Source organism: Bactrocera oleae, chromosome 3 (assembly GCF_042242935.1).
Source record: "Bactrocera oleae isolate idBacOlea1 chromosome 3, idBacOlea1, whole genome shotgun sequence".
Taxonomy (NCBI): domain Eukaryota; kingdom Metazoa; phylum Arthropoda; class Insecta; order Diptera; family Tephritidae; genus Bactrocera; species Bactrocera oleae.
The window spans coordinates 66,855,885-66,872,056 of record NC_091537.1 but is presented as its reverse complement, the minus strand read 5'-3'; the positions used below and the strand labels follow the sequence as shown (position 1 = coordinate 66,872,056).

Genomic DNA, 16,172 nt, shown 5'->3' with positions numbered 1-16,172 from the left:
ATAAAGGCGAGTGTGAGAGTTTCAACTGGAGTGTTTGACTTAGTGATAAAATCGACAATGCACATACATACATCTGTATTGTATTTTGTAATATAATTCTATCTTTTATTCCCACTGAGTTTTTAGCGGTGTCTCTGTTAGGATCGTTTACGCCCCTCTGTTGCGTATACTACCTATAGTATGGTCTCACTTGGAAAAAATCGATCACAGAATGTAGAAATTGTTTTGATTTTCTCTCACCTAATTAATTTCTTTATTGATATATCGAATAGTTGGTACATGTAAATCCTTCCCGATATACAATATTTGACCCTCTCTACATTATTAAAATTATAACTCCCGATATATTTGACCCTCTGTTATTAAAATTATAACTGGCAGTTCTTTCTTAAAAATCAATATATATATATAACTTTTCATATTTCCTTTTGTGAGTCACACATTCCGTAAAAATACATAAATAACATATATTTATCAAGCAACATACCCATTTTTTTACTTCCCTGCACACGTACATAACTCACTCTCTTCTTCCCCACAATAATTTTATTTCTTCTTACTGTTCACTCTCAAAACTTTTAATTGTTTTTAATAATTCAAGAGTATTAACTGATAATTTAATAATTCTGTGTCTGCATATCAGTTATTTGAGCCGAATCTGCAATTCGCTTAAATGTTGAAGATTTTTTTTCCATAATAAAAGTTACGGTGAAGTGTACCGCTCAAACTAATTTTAATCCCACGAAGCAAAGGATGCACTTATCTTTCTCTTTTAATTTTATTTTCACTGAATTAAACTGATTAGATTTTTTTTTCGTGTTCGGGTTATTTCCTTGAAAGTTATTACTTTATTTGCCAATGTGAACAAGCAAGGATTAGTTAGTTTTATTGGACTGTAGACAGATTTCCGCTCTCTAAATGTGCGTTTTACTACTGGCTAGCTGAGCTTTACGGAGCTTGGTCAGCGCTAGGCAACCATTTGTTCTTGCTTGAACGCCAGCAAGGTTTTCTTTCTCTAGTTGTAGGACCTTACACTTTTAGACATCCCGGCGAGCTAGAGGGAATAGAAATAAAACGGCTAAACAGATTTGTAATGGTCTCAATACGATTTATTGGTACTGGTCTTTTTCCATGCTTATGAGATGGAAGAAAACAAACGGGAGTCCTCCTAAAGGATGCTCCACCGTTAATAAAAGGGCGGGGTCTCTTCACATAGGGGAATTCGGAACTGTGAACTCTGAGCCGATGAAACTAGCTTCCTACCAGAACCATCATAATTGAGACACAGTTCATTTTTATAGCTCTTAACCAGATTGAAGAAACGATAAAGTTTTCAAAATATCGAGCTAGAGTAAAATATACTACTTTATATTTTTTCCCCGGAAAAATAATATTTTATATGTAAAAGCCACTGCTCTATTATGCCATTTTCATCTCTTATACCGTTTTCGTTTGCATATTTTCATTTTGATTCTTCCAAGACTGACAATTTGTCACTTTAATTTTCGATTTCCTATTTTCCAACTCATTCGTTTTCAACTTTTTACGCTAAAGTTCCTAACACATTTATTCGACGCACTTTCTTCGAGCTTTGGAAGAGCTTTGATCATAATTTCTTCGTCTGAAATAATTTTTTCTTCTACATATATCTTGGAACCCCTATTGTGTGACAGTTTTAAAAATTAGTATGTCTAAGGTGAGTCTTCTGACCATAGTATGCCAAAGCTGAAATTTTACTAGAGAAGTAAAGACCTGATTAAAATGTTACAGCTGTACCCACTGTTGCAATATATATAAGCTGTTTCGATTCACCGATTTGCTCGCTATATTTGAACTCATATTGTTAATGATAGGAATAAGGAAGTTATCTTCAATACATTCATTAAATTCAAATATTATAACGCTCATTATTATGTCACCATTCTGGTTATTATAATATATTTGTTATGCTAGTCTATTTCATTTATACCAGCTGCTTGTTCGGTTTGCCAGACACCGAAAAAAAATTTTGTGACATCAAGAAACATGGAGGTACTAGATGTTTCAAAAATTGTCCGAAAGTGAAAAATTTTAAAAATGGAATCTTGCCTTGGATCGATTCTTTCGATTAATTTTTACAATTTAGTAGTTTGTCTGGGAACCATGAGGATAATATATTCTGCATAAATGGATGTTAAAAATGTTTTGACAGTACAACGTTACATTATCTAAAATCCATTCACAGTTCGACAGGCTATCTTATCAACGATTATACGACTTAATAAATATTCCTCCATCACTACATCCTTAATAGTTTGAACCTAAATAAAGTTTGTAACACCCTTAAGGAAGCATCGGATACTCTATAAAGTATATATATATACAAGTATATACAAGTATATATATGTTAAATTATCAGCATGACGAGCTGAGTTGATTGTCTGTGTCCGCCTGTGTGTATATACAAGAACTAGTCCCTCACTTTTTGAGTTATCAATCTCAAATTTTGCACACATAATTTTCTCTCCAAGAAGGTCATTTCTCGAAACCGCTGATATCGGACTATTATAGGATATAGCTATCATACAATCTGACCGATCAAAATCAAGTCCTTCTAAGGAAAACTTTTTTATTGGACAAGATATCTTTACGAAATTTAATATATGTAGATTATAGCTGAAGTCAACACTAAAATCTCTGAACATATTTTCAGATCGGATCACTAGAGCATATAGCTGTCGAAAAAATTGACGGATCAGCATAAATTTTCCGCAGCATCACTTTTATATGCAAAACCACCCTATTTATATATAATATATATCTATGTATGGTAAATATTAATATCTGGACATATACTCATACATCTACGTCACCATGTGCGTAAGCACTTTTCTATTCCCTCTAATTTCCAGTTAACTTCAACAAAAATTTCAAACTTTTAACACTTTTGCAAAATGCGTTTGCTTGTTATCGCTCACAAGTGCTTTTGAATAGTGAAAATAATTCCGAACAAAAAAACCAAAAGACAAAAAAAAATTAAAGCAAACTTTTCCCTTAGAACAATGCAAAAGTTATCAAGAAATGCAAAATTTAAGTGCCGCGTAAAATTCTTGTGAATAGCTTGTTCCGGAAATTATTCGACACTTGAGCTGTTCGAGTGCCATTTCAAGTTCTTGGTTGGAGAGCACTTTTCCTGTTTACTATGTATGTTTATTAGAGCATAAGAGCGATTTCCTTTGAAGGTGTTCTCGTATTAAAAACACGTTTTTCATTATATTTGGCGGAAAGCAATTTGAGATTATTATTAATTTTTAGTTTTTCTTTTTATAGAATTGGAGTCGACTTCTCGATACCTGGTTCAATGACGACAGATAATAGCGAAATTTATTATAGTAACGGGTATACATTTACTGACCTTCTTATACAAGAAAGGATTAAACAGGAAGCCTTTGTCGTCTTCTGTACCCTCAATTTGGCATTCAAGAATAAGTTTCTTTTTTAACACAATTATTTTAAAATACAAGGTACAATTCAAAAGTTCCAGGACTTTTTAAACAACGCGGCTTCTAGTAGCGCCTGTCTGAAATTGTTATACCTCAATTGTGTATTCTTCAGTGTTGTCGTATAAAATTTATATAGCAGCTGACTTGTATAACAGCTGAGATATCGCGCTACATGTGACATTACATTTGTATTGTCGGTCGGAAAATGAGCATCGAACGAAGAGCCAACATTAAGTTTTGTTTTAAACTTGGTAAAACTTTTACCACAACTCATCAAATGATGAAACAAGTTTATGGTGATGATTGTCTATCCCGTAGCCGTATTTACGAGTGGTTTAAACGTTTTCAAGAGGGACGGGAGGGCTTGGAAGACGACGAACGTTCGGGCCGGCCAAAAGATGTTGTGAACGAAAAAACACGGAAATTGTGGGTGAATTTATTAAAAAAAAGAGCCGAAATCATCGCTCAAATATATGGAATTGGAATTATCAATATCCGCAGCGTCGATTTATCGTATTTTGACAGAAAATTTGGGCCTCAGAAAGGTTTGACCAAAAATCGCATTCATATCATCAACCATTCACCCTATTCGGCTGATATGGCACCCTGCGATTTTTACTTGTTCGAAAAACTACATTTGGCCATGAAAGGAAACCACTATGCTGACGTTGATGCCATCCAAAAGGCGACGACCGCCATCCTCAACGCTATACCGACAACTGACCTAAAAAAGTCATTCGATAACCTTCTTGAACGTGCAAAACGTTGTATTCAGGCGGAAAGAGACTATTTTGAAGGCGACCTATACATTTTTCAAAAAAAAAAACAAATAATATTCGTTTTTTAATAAAAGTCCTGAAACTTTTGAATTGCACCTTGTAAAACAGAGCTTCTTAATCGATTATTTATTTAGTTGAATTGTATGTCTACTTTTTGACTATAGTGACTTCTGGCATAAGGATCGTTCAGTTTAGCTAACAACAAAACTTAACCTAATAGTTGCTTTTTTGATACTTATTGATATACTTGATACTTTAATTACTTCGAAGGTCGCTAGATCCAAAGATATGGGTATTTGGAGAACCAAAAATTCTTAACTTCGACTCCATTTCTGCTTATACCGATCACAACCTTCCCATGTAAACACCTATTGATTGAGAGCAGAAGGAGCGATATACAAGCTTCGTCCTAGATGGTTCGAAATTCAATAGGGATATGATTGGAGGAGGTAAGCTCCCTATAAGCTTTAATATGAACTCTCACTCAAAAAGTTAGTCGGCATTAGCAATTGTTTTTGTCTCTAAAGGGTTTAATATGTAGTTCAACTGTATATTTAATTGGGAAATAAATAAATAAGAGGAACACTTCACATCTTGAAGATTCCGAGTTGTTTGTGTAGTACACATTTTTTGGGTTAATGTAAGTGGTAAACATACCAAGGGTTTTTACATTTAAGAAAAAGAGTATTGAGTAATATGGTTGAACATATATAATATAACATATCACAGGTCAGCAAAGTGGAGAATAGTGAAACCAATCTATTGAGACGACATCTTTCAATGTTCCAATCTAACAATTCTGGGCAGCTAAATGTTGAAGGATAAATATAAATATTTTAAGAATACACAGTAAAACTTTTGAAAGTTTCACGCAATTTTGACGGCGCAAAAAAATAAAGCACCTCCATTGCTGCTGCAGTGATTCTGTGATTTAAAAAAAAGTAGAATTTTACCCAAAATTTGGAACGTTTTTTGTCTGCCGAAAAATCAAAAAACTATAAACTCTAAATACTGAACTGAGCGACTACACTTAAGAAGGCGTCAACTCAAAAACTATTTAAGATATCGATTAGTATGAAATATTTAAAGGTATAACCTATCGAAATAAGAACAATCGATTTATTTTTTCAATTTCACACTAATGCCTCATGCTTAAAGGGTTATACATATTTCCAGTTTACATATATTTGAGAGTATTCTCCGAATATATTCTTTGAAGTTCTTCCGGCAAATAGTTTTGACGATGTAAGAATATTTGTAAGAAGTTTTCAATATAGTGTAATCGGCTCCCAAAATTTTGAAAGGGGGTTTCTCTAAATGATGTTATCAAATTCTGAGGGTAAAATTCTCCGAAACGGCTAGACCAATCGACTTGAATTTTTTACACGACTTTCTTAGATATAAAAGGTCTACCAACAAGAACGACGTGATGTTAAAATGAAATAAAACACTTAAATTTTTTTACAATAGATTCTGTTTGTTTTTTTTATGCAGATAATTTTTTGCCATTTATGATTTGAACAAAAATGCCGGCCTAATAGCCACCACGGCTCCGTTTGCATATCTCCACCCGTTTACGTCAATTCGTCTTCGAGCTCCTCGAGCGTTGCTGGGTGATTGGCGTAAGTCTTTGATTTAACATACTGCCAGAGAAAATAATCTGTAGGCGTTAAATCGCATGATCTTGGCGGCCATTTGAATGGACCATTTCTCGAAATTAACGAGTTGCTAAACTTTGCACGCAATGTGTCCAGAAAAATCTTCCTCTCCGCAAGAAATCATTTTCAGCTCTAATAGATTGGCTACGGGATCAAGCGAATTCAAAAATGTGGCGGTCTGCCGTCAAGCGTTCCTTCGACCTCCTTTTTCGATTAACCAATCAACTCACAGATTTAGACCGAACTTGGAATATATTTCCAATAATTATATATACCATATAGGAGTTTCTTTCCTGATCTGATTTGTTGTTCCACGGAAAAAAAGTAGTCTAGCCTAAAAATTTTAAAACTTTTTTTGTTTCATTAAACTAAAATGGTCTAAATATTTCTTAAAATCTTCTTTCTTTCAGTTAATCTACAAATACATTGGAGCCTAGAGCAAACTATCTAATAGTGAAATTAAGGTGAGTTACAAAATGTTACTGGTTTCATAATAATAAATAATATCAAACCAAAACTTCTTCTCCGCACCTCCAGAACACTACCGTCATTGAGGCATAGTTCTTTGCCTCTAAATTCTACTTTCCATATATTGTGCAATTACTTTCCAGAATCAAACAGTTGCAATATGAGGTTACTGAACTTCATACATACAAATATATATACATGGGCTTCCATTCAATCGCTGCGTGTGGTTGCATGCCTCATTGACGTGCTCAAAGGGAACAATCGCTCGCAAATGGTGCATGCATAAAAAAAACGCACGAAGTCATCACAAACACATTCACATTTATGCCCATCAACTATTTATGTTTATTTCTTCTGTTCTCCGCGTGCATGTGTTTGTGTATAAAGCTGTTTGTGTACAACTCTGCGTGCTCATATGCGTATAAATATTTGCTGTGCGTAAGCTCGAGCAACTTTGCCACTTTTCGCATGTCTGCTTCCTTCCTCACTTGCACACAATAGCAACAACAACAACAACACCACTGTTGTTACTTCTGTATGATTTGCCTTTGTTTAAAACAAATGAAGCATAAAGCCGCCGAACTCGAAGTCAAATTAGCTTCATTAACAATCGGCGATGCTGCTTTAGTCTCTTTGGGAAAATGCGAAAAGTGTGATTCATTTATTAATGCGCTAATGTGAGTTGTGTGGTTCTTTCTTTGTTTGTATGCTCTCGAGTTGAATTTCAATGAGTTAAGTAAGCGATCAGTCTTTATCTCGTTTAGCCACTTCTGCTCTGAGTTCGTTAGATTGAATATTGTACAATTAAAGTGAATACGTAGCGAAAACAGTGTTGAAGTGTTTGTCGCCATAGGTTTAAACAATGCTTACCAGACTTATGAGTATATTATTGTATTTATATAAATTTTGTCCAAATTACTCATATAAGTCTAACAACAATTAAAGCTTTTCCCACTTTCTACTTATAAAAAATGTGGCGTGCTATCTATCTTACTTATACATATACTTGTATAAGATCTAGTAAAAATAAATGTTTGCATCAAATCGAAGGTTTTATTTAGCATAATTCGATTCATCCAATTTTTGTAAAATATGCACCATTTTGTCCGATAACTTGTTGTTATTTTAAAGATGATTAGTAGACTAGGTGACAAGTTCGGACTGTAAGGTGCCTCCCAACTAAGCTCAGGTGAGTCACTAACGATATGAGTGGCCCAGCGTAGTTCTCTCTTATTGGCCAAAGCTGGCCGCTTTTTGCCGATTGCTTCTCTTAGATGATCCAATTGTGGGCAGTACAGATCTGAGCTAAGAGTTTGGCCGTAGCGGATCAGCTCATAGTAGAGATTTCCTCCAATCCTACTAAAGACATAGCCAAACCTTCCTGACCGTCAATCCTGGTTTGACCAGCGTTTGCGCCAGCAATTCATCCACGACCGTTTGCACTTGACGTTGTTGTCAGTGACTCACTTTTCATTGCCAGTAACGATTCAGAATAAGATCGACTTTGTTGCGATTTAGTAGCGTTCCGCAGAGGGAAATTCAGTCTATGAGGTTTTTTGCGTCAGCTCGTGTGGCACCCTTATATCGAGTTTTTTTTTTGCATTCAGCCTTATTTCAATGATTCCAAACAGTTGTTTGTGCTTTCAGAAGCGTGCTGCATCTTTTACATACAAATTACTGGAACGAAAACGGCGAAAACAAACAATACGAAATAACGAAATTTTATATTATATTTCTAACGCCATATACACTAATTATACAATGCGAGAGCCATTTATTGGAATATTAATGGATTTTTTCTTACTTTAGTTTATATTTAGAATTCGTTTCTTGTCCTTAGTTTAAGTGACAAGCTTCAAGGGAATCTAATCAAGAACACTACTATATCAACTGGATTTTAGGTAAAAAATTGTGAGACCTTTCGAATAGGAGAGCAAGGGAAGCAGTAAAATCGTATTGGTTCCGCTTCTTCGCTTTATTTTGAGTAATTTTTTGACTTCTTCTTTCTCAACTATATTTCTGGTAATAGATTTAAAATTTAAACTTAAGACTAAGAGGCATTGTTGATAGAATGCTATTATACCTTAATTATTTTGTTAAATGCTGCCATGTTGACAGTTCTTGATCGTGTAATCATCCGGTCTGTTCGTTTAGTAGACTCAACTGATCTTGATTCACAGCTCTGTTGAGTTTTATGGAGATTCTAAACTCATAAATAACCACAATGCCACTCCGCTTTCCCGGTCATCTTAGAGGTTTAGTAATTTTCATGTGCTATTGGTAAGGTCTAGACTATCCACTGATAATTTTTCGAACAATGTCTTTGATAGAGAATAGAGAGTTGTTTTTAACCACTGATCTTATCTTAATTCGCATCTTGGGTTTCAAAATTGTATGTTGGTATAAAACTGGGAGAGCCGGTTTTTCCTACTTTTAGAAAATTGTTGACATTCTTGTGATGGCTCATTTAAAATACTCTGTGCCCATAATCTCCTATGATACTATTTTTAGCTCAAATTACCAAGACGTAATACTGATGTGAATTTTAGCCAATAAAGTTTACATCACATCGATATTTTAAAGAAGTTAGACCAGTCTAAGTTTTTTGAAACACTTATTATATTTATTTTTTTAACTTAAACTACAATTCAGGGTTCCTAAATATAAGTAACTGGATATTTTAACATAAATATATTTCCCTCTTCACTCTGCTGTGATACGGAATTGTTCGGATCAGGCAACTTCAGCGTGTAAAACTTTGAACGTGTTTTTTTTGAAAATGCATTTTTCAAATCGAACGACGAAGGTACTCAAAAACTTCGCACATATCCACTTAAAGTTTTTACTGTGGCCTTACAGCAATACTATCTAGTGAATTGTATGTAGAGCCACTATTTTGTATCAAAATTTCTATAAAAAATTTTATGCTCTCAAATACATGTTCAAGAGGAAAATTCGGTGCCTTTTTCTTTACTCTTCGAATAAATTGTCTAAGTTAGGATTTTTAGAGTTGACTACATTAACCCAACACCTTAATACTTTGAGTATCAAAATATTCTCTCTCTTTTTCTGTGATATAACTTGTTCAATCTAATCACTGCTATTACTATTTATAAGTGTACGCCTGATCTTTTATGGTAACCTACATGAACCGGCAGGTAATACGGAATTTTTTCAGAATGCGTTAAGTTCGTTATTATATCAGAAGGCCGCTATGTGGAAAAGTTTAGTTCAGTACGACTCTTTCTGGAAGCAACGTCATAAATTGATTGACTATTGTGATATGAATATGTGTATACCCTTTATTCAGTTCGCCACGAAGTTTGTCCTGATCTGATACCTGCACGAAATCCTTAAGGATTATTAGTCAGGGCAATACTCCAATCTCCGAACGTATTGTTCAGATCGAACCTTTTATGCTATAAGGAATGAAGGGTTTTATAGCATTGCTGCAACCGAAGTTAACGGTTTTTCTTGTTTTTATTTCAAGATATCTTTAAATATTACAGTTTGCTGTTTATAAACTACTAAAATACGAAAAACTAAGGATTTAAAAGACAAATCTGGCTACTCTATCATTAACTGTAAAACTATTGCGAATTTAAAATTACGCAAAATATTTTTGTCAGCTCATGCTCCATTCATTTAAATCCGTGGACCATAGCTAATAACTAGGTCATTGACTTGCCATTCGATTTTGAAATAACTATCATACATTGTATCTTATTATTTTGATTCCATTGATTTTATTAACGCTTTGCTGACACAAAATTAGCACTTTATTTAAGGTAGCCATAATTCCTGGCTAACTTTCAGCCAGCAGGTGCAGTTAATACTCATTAACGCCATTTAAGCGAGCATGGTGTACTATTGGTGACTTATTGTTCTCTGCCACATATATGTATGTATGAGTAAGTGGGTATATATTCATTATATATATATATAAAACATATCTATGTTATTTGTATACATGCGAGTATTTTATATACGCTTACACTTTAATTGTCATTAGGGTCAGCGGGTGTAAAAAGTGTGACGTGAAATGGCAGAATTTGCACATATGTTCGGACAACAACAACAACAAATCCATAAAAAGAATTCTCACATATGCTTTCAGTCACAAGTCATCAATCCCTGACCATTCGGATATGTCACAAAACGCATATTTTTGCACTCTCCCCACCACTACCACCCCCACTGTCCTACTGCGTCGTTTAATCACACCAACATATGTGCTGTTGGCAATTCATCAACCTTAATTAGCATTTGTCACGCTGTTAGGCTATACAAGACTGCTGTTGCTGTTGCTGACACCACTGACCAGTCATATTATTAAAGATATTTGGTTTTTGTTTGGTCAGCAGTGGTCACCCGCTACACAGAAAAATTCATTATTTCTCTCCTTCCCGCTTCCTCCCTATTTTTAACTCTCGTTCTCACGTCTCACTCTCATTCTCTCCCTCTATTTCTCATTCTAGCAAAGTAAAGTTCTCATTAAAGAAATAGTACCGTTATTTTAATAGTTAGCTTAACTACACATCAGCTGTGCGGGTCTTGCACTCAGCGCCATCACTCATAAACTGCTCATCACATTTTGCTCTATTGGCTTACTTTTAACACCACTATTCCCCATATGTATATGTATAAATACATATACCATACATATATGTTTCTACTATTATATATTTACTTAGTTAACTTTTTCAGCTTTTCTTTCCATTCCACTGGGACTTAGTTGTGGCATATTTTCTTGTTTTGCCCTTAACACCATTTAATTTCCCTTTTACTGCAATCACCTTCTTTCACTTTTGCTTTATGTACATACATGGATACATATGAATATATAACAATTCATACCTGCATTGACAATGACTTTTAAAATCACTCTACGTGCTTAGTTACTTAAGTATCTGCATAAGTATGTAAGTAGGTGCGCATTGCAGTTGACTGACCCTTAGGTGTTCTAATTTTGCTAGGGAACATTGCGTTTGTTGGCATTGCTTTTTGAAAGTTATGCTCAGTTAACGGTGGAGTTGAAAGAGAACGAAACTATGAGGGATTTTACATATTATATGTACAAATAATGATCAAGAAAAGGTAAGAATATAAGATTTTCTTAGGTAAGAGTTCTATTCTAAGTATACCGATTTTAAACTCCGAAGATAGTATTGGAAAGTTCACATAACGTTTCTTGAAAAATTTTGACCCTTACTGAGATCAAACAAAAATAACATTTTCACGTATTTTAATACAAAATCTTTATTATCGCCTTCAAAATAGGCTCCTGATCGAATAAAAGCTTACCAATCCAAATCCAATTTTCCATACGCTTATAAGCCTCGGCTGGGATGACCTTCAACGAATGATTACGAGCATTAATGGTTTCAATGCACTCATGGCGCGTTCCCCGAATCGAATTTTCCAGAGAAAAGTCACAGACAGCCAAATTTGGAAAATTAATGAATTTTCTGTCCACAAATCCGGGCGTATATGACAAATTGCTTCACGTAGACGCCTCAAGTTGGCCAAGTAGTAGTCTTGAGTGACCGTTTGACCCTGCGGAACGAATAAAAGTAAACGTTGAGTATCAACTTGATTTTTACCGATTTTGACATGTTTTCAGGCTCATTTTAGAAACGCCATTTTCGATTACTTCACGACCTTCACTGAATGCTTTGTGCCACTCCCATATTTATGTTTGTGATAAATTAGATAGACTTTCCGAAACACTTCTGTTGACCTGTGAAATTGAAATATGACCCACAGTTTTTGGGTTGTTTTTACTTCTTTAGGACTTCTATCTTATATAGTTTCTCAGAGGTCATAAATCCATTGCAGTACTTGTAATGATGTTGTAAACGTTCAAGTCTTACAAAAACGACAGAAAAGTAGGTGATAAATAATATACGAGTACATATATATTATATAAAATGCTGTCTTTACTCTTGGTTTTAGGATTATAAGTTTTTTGCACACTATCATCCTAGCCGCTTAAGTAACCTTGGAAGAGATTACCATAGCGGAAGTCGATTCGTAAGTGAAATAGACACTTGCTAGAGAATGCAATCAGAAGCCGATCAAATATCTGTTGCTTACGCTTTGAGATAGCTTAATGGTTAGTAAGCGAATTCAATATCTTAGTCTCTTCAAGTCGCTAAGTGTTGCAGAGTAGCGAATCGAGCAAGAATTTGCTTTGCAGACCTCCGGTATCTTGTCTCAATTACGCATGGAAATTTTTTTTTTCATTAATGGATCGTGTCGAAAAACATTTTGGTAACCTCATAGTTTTAAGCCTTACATTTTCTATAAATAACTATACATTATTTACTTTAAGGCATAAGTTTTGAAAATCATTAAAAAAAAACTGTATTCTCATTTTTAAAAGTAATTTGTCATGGGTCTTTTTCCTTTGGTACTAAAAAAATAAGACCAGGAATACCCGTTTCTTCTCTTTTTGCTTCCTTTTGATGTAGCATTATCTCCTCAGCGCTGAAAAGATTATTAAGACCCAAAAAATTGTTGAGATTTTCTCACCAGTTAAACAAAATGGACCAGAAATATCCATGGACTATAATATTAAGCTACTTTATATAATACTTATATGATATGCACACTATCTGTATTTTGAAAAACAGTTTTCGGACACTAAATTGCGAAATTCGAATTCAGATGATTCACAAAGCACAAACACACAATTTAAAAACAATACACGCAGTCTATAAATCTCAGTTTTATTATAAAAATTTAGCGCACATTATTTAAATATATAATATAATTTTAAAGCTCAGTGCGTTGTAATTTTAATGGTGCATGCATTTTTCTACACTTTGAGATATCACAGCAATGAATTGCTGCGGTGTAATGGCGGCATTTACGCTTTGCATGTAGCCTGCAGCAAATTGAATGAGTTGCAAAATGCGTGCTTTGCCTAACCTCGAAACTAAGAAAAACTTTTGGTCGCTTAAATTTTGTAGCAAAAGCGATGAAGCGATGAGAAGAATATTCTGAAGAAACCCCAAAAACCTACAGCAACCGTTTTTGCTAAAAAATTCAACGTTTATTATTTCAATTTTCTGTTGGTATTTTACTTTAGTATTATTTTTATTTTTTAGTATACAATTTTTAATATACAATACTATAATTATATTTCATACATTTTTCTTTTCGAGAAAAATTTAAATAACAAAAAACCAAAAAGAAGTCGTAAATTTTAGCCTCCAAATAATCTTTTGAAATTTGAATTAAGTTTCTTACTGGGCATGCATAATAATGCTATTAAATGTACAGTTGTGTTAAAAATTATTATAAAAAATTTATTTTCGATTAATAATAACTGAGAAATATTGCAGTAACGATATCGTGACCAAATATTATACAACACGTAATTTAAGCAGATTTGGATAAAGTTCCACTTGATCGAAGATTTTAATTTCTACGACATCCTAGAAATTTCTATTACATGATTTAGTAAAAAGAAATCTATAATTTTCGCATTAAATTAAATATTCCATTTTGCATAGTTAAAATGATCAAATTTGGGTAAGATATACACTTTGTTCGGTAACTTGTTGCCATTTAGAAGGTAATTTCAAGTCCTTATTGGCAAAGAACTGTGGTAGTCAACTTTCATCAGCTTGGCTTGAAGCGAATTTTTCATCAGCAAAATAATTCGCCATAGACAGGAACATGTAGTAATCACTTGGTTCCAAGTTCGAAATAAATATAACGTAGACACTTAAGAACCTAAGAACCAAGTTTCTAGAGCTTCTAGCGAGTTACTGTCGATGTTGTGGACTGACGTTATCCTGATGAAACACGAGTTTTCTCCTATTAGTCAAATCCGTTCGCTTCTGGGCGATTGCTTCCTTTATGTAGTTCAAAAATTGACAATACAGGTCCGAAGTAAGAGTTTGGTCGTAGGGGAGCAGTTCATAGTACATCATTCCCTCTCAAAACACATTGCGAAAACATTCTTTCCGTCAATATCTTGATAAAGGACGACGATTTTTGTTAAAAAACATTCTAAACCTAAAGACCCACGTTTCAATTAATTACCCAAAGACCTAATTGTTAAAAAATTTACTTGATCGGATCTAAAATAATGTAGGAATTCGCCGAGCCAAAATTCGTTACATTCTTGCCTTCAATCATCGAGTTAAAATGATATTTTATCTCATAAGGCAGTTCTAGCCGCCTTATAAGTTAGAACATTCCACATAAACCGTGAGTCATCTGACTAAAAAAAGATGTTGAAATTGCATCAAATCTGATTAAATCTGAGCGGATTACCATTATAACATTATTAGTTAAAACTTCGAGAAAAAAAAAATTGTTTGTCGATTCGGTTTGCGCGCGCACTTTAACAGAACTAGTGAAATTTGGTCAGTCGAGTCTAACTGAGTCATATTTGATGAGCTGATTTAATTCGCAGATCAAAATACTAATCCTTGGCTTGGTCAATTAGGTATGAACTGCACCGGAACATCCTCTCGTTCATCTTGTTATAGATTCATATGTGCTACAGTGAATACACCTCAGAAGTAAAGGGTCCCTTTTGGTATGTGTCGACTAAAGCAACTACTAACTTTTGAATATTCTTTAGAACACTTAACGATTAACCTTTATAATTGGTAGCGTCGAATTACAAAGGACTTCAAGGCGCACAGGCTTAAGCTTCTTACAAGAATTTGCTAGGAAACCGAAACACCAAAATTTATATACTCTCGCAACTTGTTGCTACAGAGTATAATAGTTTTGTTCATCTAACGGTTGTTTGTATCACCTAAAACTAATCGAGTTAGATATAGAGTTATATATTTATATAAATGATCAGGATGAAGAGAGGAGTTGAAATCCGGGTGACTGTCTGTCCGTCCGTCCGTCCGTGCAAGCTGTAACTTGAGTAAAAATTGAGATATCTTCATGAAACTTGGTACACATGTTTCCTGATATCGTAAGACGGTTGGTATTGCAGATGGGCGTAATCGGACCACTGCCACGCCCACAAAACGCCATTAATCAAAAACAAATAAATGTCTGTAACTATAATATATATGTATATATAATATATAATTTTGTTTTTTTTAAGTGGGCGTGGGCCCGCCCCTAATAGGTTTAATGTACATATCTCCTAAACTGCTAAAGCTATAATAACAAAATTCACTGGAAGCAAATGTTTTTAGCACTTCTAAGTACAGTGTGAAAATGGGTGAAATCAAGGCGACAAGATCTACAAAGAAATCTAAAACGAGTTTACCATTTGACTTTGCGAGAGTATAAAATGTTCGGTTACATCCGAACTTAGCCCTTCCGTACTTGTTTTTAAATACTACCAATATTTCGAACACGGCTGTAAATCCGCGGGCATGTGTGTTGAACCTGCAACTGCAAATAGCAACAACATCCACTACAAGGGTGCACAGCAAGGGCGATCAGCAGCATCATTGTGCAACCAAGTGGTCTGCCATGTGCTATTGTTTTTAAATTTCATTTGTTGTTGTTGTGCATACATATACGAGCAACATTGCGTTATAAATAAACTCAGTCAATTGTTGCTGTTGCAATTTTTCATTTTGTTGTGTTTTTTGCAAAATGTGTTTTTGTTATTTTTCTCTGAGTCATTGCAAATTTTTATGATGCTTTCGACTGTTGTTGTAGCTATTATCCTTATTGTTGTTGTTTTGTTAGTTCTTCGCTATCATATGTATTATTTTTATGCTCGCTAAAAGCACAGCATAAAAATCATTACACACGCATATATAGATATGTACATATATAAGTTATTT

General features: G+C 34.2%; 1 protein-coding gene across 6 annotated transcripts in view; it reads left to right on the top strand.

Moving 5' to 3' along the window:
• The window catches only part of LOC106614858 (beta-1,4-glucuronyltransferase 1), a 270,214-nt gene that overhangs the window by 110,471 nt on the left and 143,571 nt on the right, over positions 1-16,172 (top strand). For 5 of the 6 annotated variants that reach the window (XM_036371023.2, XM_036371024.2, XM_036371028.2 and 2 more), the window contains one exon: positions 6,330-6,383. The exons of the other annotated variant lie outside the window; for it this stretch is intronic. The gene's annotated coding sequence lies outside the window, so the exon portion shown is untranslated. The remainder of the gene's footprint in view (positions 1-6,329; positions 6,384-16,172) is intronic. 6 annotated transcript variants of the gene reach the window in all.